Below are 6,000 nucleotides of genomic sequence, written 5' to 3'. Positions count from 1 at the left end.
TAAGAATCTTAAGAACCGTTGTGATGACATTTGCTCCACTTGATAACCCAGGGTAATTTCCCCCAAGGTCATTAACTTTAATCATATCTGCGAGGTCCTTTTGCCACAGTAAGATAACGTATTCATAGTTTCTGGGGATTATGACATAGACATCTTAGGGAAGCCATTGCTCTGCCCCCCACAAACGGGAAGAGGCCCTCCTGACTCTATATTTGTTGCAGCTGAGTGCGGTCCCTGAGCATCTCTCACGGTGTCTCTCCAGGAGCGCCGGGTCCTGGAAGATGCTGGAGGTGGCCAGACTGACAACGGACAAGCTACAGCAGGGGTCCCCAAACTTTTTACACAGGGGGCCAGTTCACTGTCCCTCAGACCGTTGGAGGGCCGGACTATAAAAAAAACTATGAACAAATCCCTATGCACACTGCACATATGTTATTTTAAAGTAAAAAAACAAAATGGAAACAAATACAATATTTAAAATAAAGAACAAGTAAATTTAAATCAACAAACTAACCAGTATTTCAATGGGAACTATGCTCCTCTCACTGACCACCAATGAAAGAGGTGCCCCTTCCGGAAGTGCGTGGGGGCTGGATAAATGGCCTCAGGGGGCCGCATGTGGCCTGCGGGCCGTAGTTTGGGGACCCCTGAGCTACAGCCTCCATGTTCAAGAGCCTCCCAGTTAAAGGTCCCAGGTCCCATGTGTGGCCAGTTTGGGTAACTCCTCCCAGATTTGAAGGCACAGTGAGGTGTGGATCAGGCTCTGCCACTGACCCATTGTGTATCTGTGGGGACAACGCTCCCGAGAGACTGATCCTCCAAGTTCATTCATCTGTAAAGCATTCTGAGGACCCCATGCAGAGACATGGGAAGTTCCTGTGGCCGTGCTGGGTATACAGGAGGGGCTTGATTAGTGTTTCTTCACACCCACTCCACATCCTTGGGACATGGAGTTCAGGTTCATATGCAGCAGGGTGTGTATGTGTGCAGGAAAGAGTGTGAATGTGCAAGTATGAGTGTGGAAGGGACTGCTTGGTTCCCAGCGTGGAGAACTGTGCCCGGTGCTTTCCCTCCTGGGCCCCCGAGCCTCCCCCACCTTCCTCTGAAGTCCAAAGCCAGCACCTATGGACCCCACGGTTCTGGGAGGCCAGCCACCGTGGACTGCCCCAAGCAGGACATTTCTCTCAAGTCTCCTGATTTTACACATTTTGGTTCCAGAGGTTGTCTGCTGCTCCTTTATTATAAAGACAACCTTTGGAACACCATGAAGCTGTTAAGGTCAGACTTTGTACCGCCGAGATTTCCAAAACATTCTGTTAAGTGAAAGAAATGTGTTTCCTAACACGGGGGATGGGTTGGACCCATATTGGTTTAAAAAAAAAAAAAAAGGAAAAAAGTGTCTGTCTTGCCAAGTTTCAGAAACGCAAATGCTTTCAAGGCACAAGAAGGAGAGGGGACAAAGGGGACTCCAGGGAGAAGTTAGGCCTGTGTCACATGGCCCTGTGCAGCCTCCACAGAAAAACATTCAAACTCCTGTCTTCAAAGTGGGCAGTCCGCCTCTGGCCTCCTCGGTCCGTGAAGGGACAGACATGTTGGGGGTGGGAGGACACGTTTGTGACAGTTTTGGACTGAAAGAGACAAGCTTCAGGACCTCTGCCTCATTTTTTTTTTCAGTTACATTATGTGTTTTCTTAATTGTTTAATTAAGAAACAATTGTTTCTTAATTGTTTAAAACAAGCTTATACAGGTATCCCTCGTTTTAAGCTCAAAAACTATATAGTATTTCTCTAATCACACAAAATAAAGACAAAGAAGTGAACATATCATCAAATATTCGTGTAATAATGGTACCCCAGGGGAACCGACCATGTTTGTCACATGGACAAGGAACAGCCCTGGGTAGAGCCGGCTGTAAAACTAGCCGAGGCGGGTCAGGAATTCCTGCTGCCCCCAGGGCTGCCTGGACAGCCCCTACTCGGGCCTCAGGGAAGGTCAACCGCCTCTCCAGCCGAGACACGGGGTGCTGTCCCGAGTCCCACACTCTCCGGCACACACACACACACTCACACGTCCCTGGGAATGAGCATTTTCTGTTTTTAGCAGGCATCGGTCTAGGAGCGCGACAGATCGGCTTCCCTGGGGTCACCTGGAACATGCTGTTTTCACTCTCGGGCCTATGGCTCCTCCATCTACCCAGTGAGGGTGGAAGAGGATGCCTGCACCGTGCCCCCTGCCGGGCCTGAGACGTGGTAGGTGCTCAATAAATAGGGTCTCTAACGAGGTAGAGCCCACGGCCTCCCCCCCCCCCCCAGTCCCTGGACTCTGGCCAGGGAGAAGGACGTCATCAGAAGTAGGCTGGCTGCCAGCAGAGAGCAGAGTCCGCTGGACTTACCAGGTCAGACCCGCTCTGGCCCACGCGGGGCGGCCTCTGTCCTCTGACCACCTGTGCCTGACAACTTCTAGGATGTGTGCCACGTGATCGCGTGGTCCCAAGGCTCAGAGGATCCTCACAGCCTGCTTGGGAGGGAGGCAGAACACGCCCACTTTCCGGTGGGAAAACGAAGGCTCGGGGAGGCTGCGTGACTTCTGTGCAAATGTCTGCTTCTGCTCCTTCATTCACCTGATGTTTCCGGGAGATGCCAGTGAGGACCAGGCACTGTTTTAGGCTCAGGAAAGGAGGAAAGAGCAGCAAGCCATGCTGACAGTGTTTGTGACATCACAGAATCCACAGTGGCTTCAAGGCATGTAACCTGTGTAGTCACCCAGGACACACACACACACACACACACACACACACACACACACCCCACTCCATTAGAAGGAACCATGTTTGACTTAATCCTCAGCTGTGGCCATCTTGAACTTGTCAACAATTTTTAAACAAAAGGCCCTTCAACTTCATTTGAACCGGGCCCCTGAAAATGATGTAACTGGTGGACTTAAGAGGGTCATGAAACCAAATAACGAGTCCCTAGTAGACAGACATATGGGGAAGGGAATTTGAGCAAACCCCGGAGAGGTAGGTTAACAGAGGTGGTGGTCAGGGACGCCTGACTCGGTCTAGAGCTTTAATGTGACCTTCCTAAAGGACTAAGTTTTTGGCTGAGGCCTGAAGAATGAGTAGCAACTGGTACAAGAGGTGAGAAAATGAGGTAAAAATAGTTTCTTGAACTCTAAAATGGTGACAGTGACTTCGGCCCTACTGGACTGACCAGTTGACAAGGCTTTATTCCACCCATCGATTCATTCCATTTATTCATTCAGCCAATATATATTGAGCACCTACTATGGGGTAGGTGCCAAGCAGATGCTGTGGACAGACGTAATAGTAAGAGACAAAATGCCTCACAACTCATGAGACACGTGTCCCAGCTGAGAGATGGATGTTCAAACAACTTGACTACACGAACAATTATTTATCTGTCGCTGAGATTTGTATGGGGAAGAAGATAGGACAGGGTGCAAAGAAGCATATAATAGGGACTGGGCTGGGCTGGGCTGAGGGCAGAGTTCTCGGCCCCACCCAGGGCCAGGCACGGAGGCAGCCCTGGGAGAAAAGGCAGGCTGGTGAAACCTGGCTCTGCATTTTGTTCAACTTCGGGCACAGGCCCAGCGAGGAGCCGTGGGCCCTGCTGTCCAAGAGGCACCGTGCCAGCAGTCCCCTGGCTGTGCCCCTGTCTCAGGGGCAGTGGGTGAACGCTGGGAGGAGCTGGCCCGCAGCAGAGAGAGGGCAGGAGAGCCATAAAAAGCTTAATTAAAGGGAGATGGCTTTCAGAGGGAAGGAATGAAGGAGGCCAGCCTCACTGACCAGTCCCTGCGTGCCTGGTGTTGCCGTCACAGACGTTTGTCACCTACAGAGCCGTCTAAGACAGCCGCCCATGCGAAAATAAAAGAAACCAAGTCTCAGACGGGGCTGAGCAACCACCCAAGGTCACACATGAAGTGGGGACCGGAATCTAGTCTCCCGACTTCCGGCCCAGGCTCCACTGCCTCCACTCACCTCCTGACCAGAATCTGTGCGGGTGCTTGACAGTCCACCAGAGAACCTTCTCTCCAGCCTGAGAACCAGCAATGCTGGGGCTTTCCTGGCCTGTGTGCCTGCGTTTTCTTGAGAAGCACTGTAGGTCTTAAAGTGTATCTTTTTCCCTTTTTCCCATTGGCTACTAGGAAGCTCAGAGACAACTCTCTGGCCTATCTCAATGCGGACTTTAAGTTGCATGTGAACCATTTTTTTACTTCTAGTTCAATATCCCTCTTATCCTGCTTTTTCTTTCTCACCTCCCATTTTTTATTAATTTATTGTAGGACTTAGCCCACTCTATTATACCCAACTTCATTAAGCCGTGCCAAACCTCCTCAGCATTCCCGAACATGTCGGCTCCGTCCTTCCCTCTCTGCAGAGAGCGTTTCCCTGGCTCCTCACACACACGCCCGGGTGAGGCTGCCCCTCCTCTCCATTCTTACCCTTTCCCCATTCCTGCTCCCACCACACTCTGACCAGCACCCCAGAGTCCATACTCTAACTTCCTGGGAAATAGGCACTTATGGGCCCCGCTCGGACCAGGTCTCCCCTCCTGGTTCAAGGAGCTGTGGCCACGGGCTGGGTCACATGGCACCAACGCGGCCACAGGAATCCGTCACCGCAGGGTGACAGCCAAACCCCTCACCACAAGGTGCCATAGGCTCTGCCGTCACTCCTAAGATGCCCGACTCTCAGAAAGAAGAGACTTTGGAGCAAGGAGCCAAAACAACGTGTCTTGGGGACAGAGAGACCTCAGTTCTAATCCTAGCTCAGCCACTTAGCGGGACTTGGACCCGCCTCTCGTGAGCTGCCGCCTGGGAACACGAGGCCCAGTCACCCGGAGTTACCGAGGGGCCCGGCGGGAATCGGTGAGGATGGGGAAGCAGAAGTGGCACGTGCAGCGCGTGTCCCCGGTGTCCACTGAGTGGATGAGTGGATTGGTGGCTGAAGATGATGTTTTCACTAGTGCGCACACACACACTCCACCGCTGACTGCCAGGCGGCGGCCCATCTACCTGCTCATGGCCCTCTCAGTTCCAGGGACATGAAGGAAGAGTGTGGTGAACAGCCCCTGCCCTCTGAGTCTGTGACCTGTTTCCAGTAGGTAGAGGTGGCGGGCTCACACACACAGAACCACAGCACAGGGGACAGGCCTCTCCCCCAGGGGACCCCACACTGTCCCTGCTTCCAGAAGGCCCATTCTGGAAGCAGGGCTGAGTCCCTGTGCCCTCTCCGAGCTTCTGACTGGTCCCTGCCCTTGGAATGCCCCCGAGATCGGGAGGCTGCTGGAGGGGAGCCAGAGAGGAGCAGACCTGCTGAGGATCACCTGCTCCAGGCCAATCACTGCACTTCCTGCTCTGCCTGCATTTTCTCATCCACTCCTCATTCCCCCTTTAGCACCTGGCCAGGTTAATCTGATTATACCCATGTTGCAAATGAGGGAAGTGAGGCTCAGAAAGATTACCTGGCCTCCCCAGGCCACCCAGGTGGTGGAGCCAAGAGTTTCAGACCAGGACTGCCAGTCTGCAGAAGCTGGAATCCTGCCAACGTGGCAGGGTGAGGACCCCACCGCCAGCCTTAGTGAGAAACCGCTGGTTGGGTCAGAGGAACGAGGCCAGCCCCTGCTCTCCTGACAGCTGGAGAGGAGACCCTTTGCAAGGAGGCAAGAGTGGATAGAGGCCAGCTGTTCATACCTCCAGGCTGGGTAGGAGCCAGGTGTCCTCACCGAGAAGCTAGCTCCTCCCCCACCACCCAGAGCGCCTTGGGAGGGGCAGACCATAGCTGAGAGCGCTTTGTGAACAAAAGCCCTAAGGCAAGAGGCTGCATGGCAGGACTCGAATCCAGGGCCTTGTGCTACCTTGTATGATGCCTGGAGACTTCATTGGGACCTTCTCTAGGGTCTGAGCATGGACCAGGTGCCTTCAAGGTCTCTTCACCAGCAGATCTTCCTCTAGAGCAGGGGTCCCCAAACTATGGC

Source organism: Saccopteryx leptura, chromosome 5 (assembly GCF_036850995.1).
Source record: "Saccopteryx leptura isolate mSacLep1 chromosome 5, mSacLep1_pri_phased_curated, whole genome shotgun sequence".
Lineage (NCBI taxonomy): Eukaryota > Metazoa > Chordata > Mammalia > Chiroptera > Emballonuridae > Saccopteryx > Saccopteryx leptura.
The sequence above is the reverse complement of the archived record's forward strand: the minus strand, read 5'-3'. Positions refer to the sequence as shown.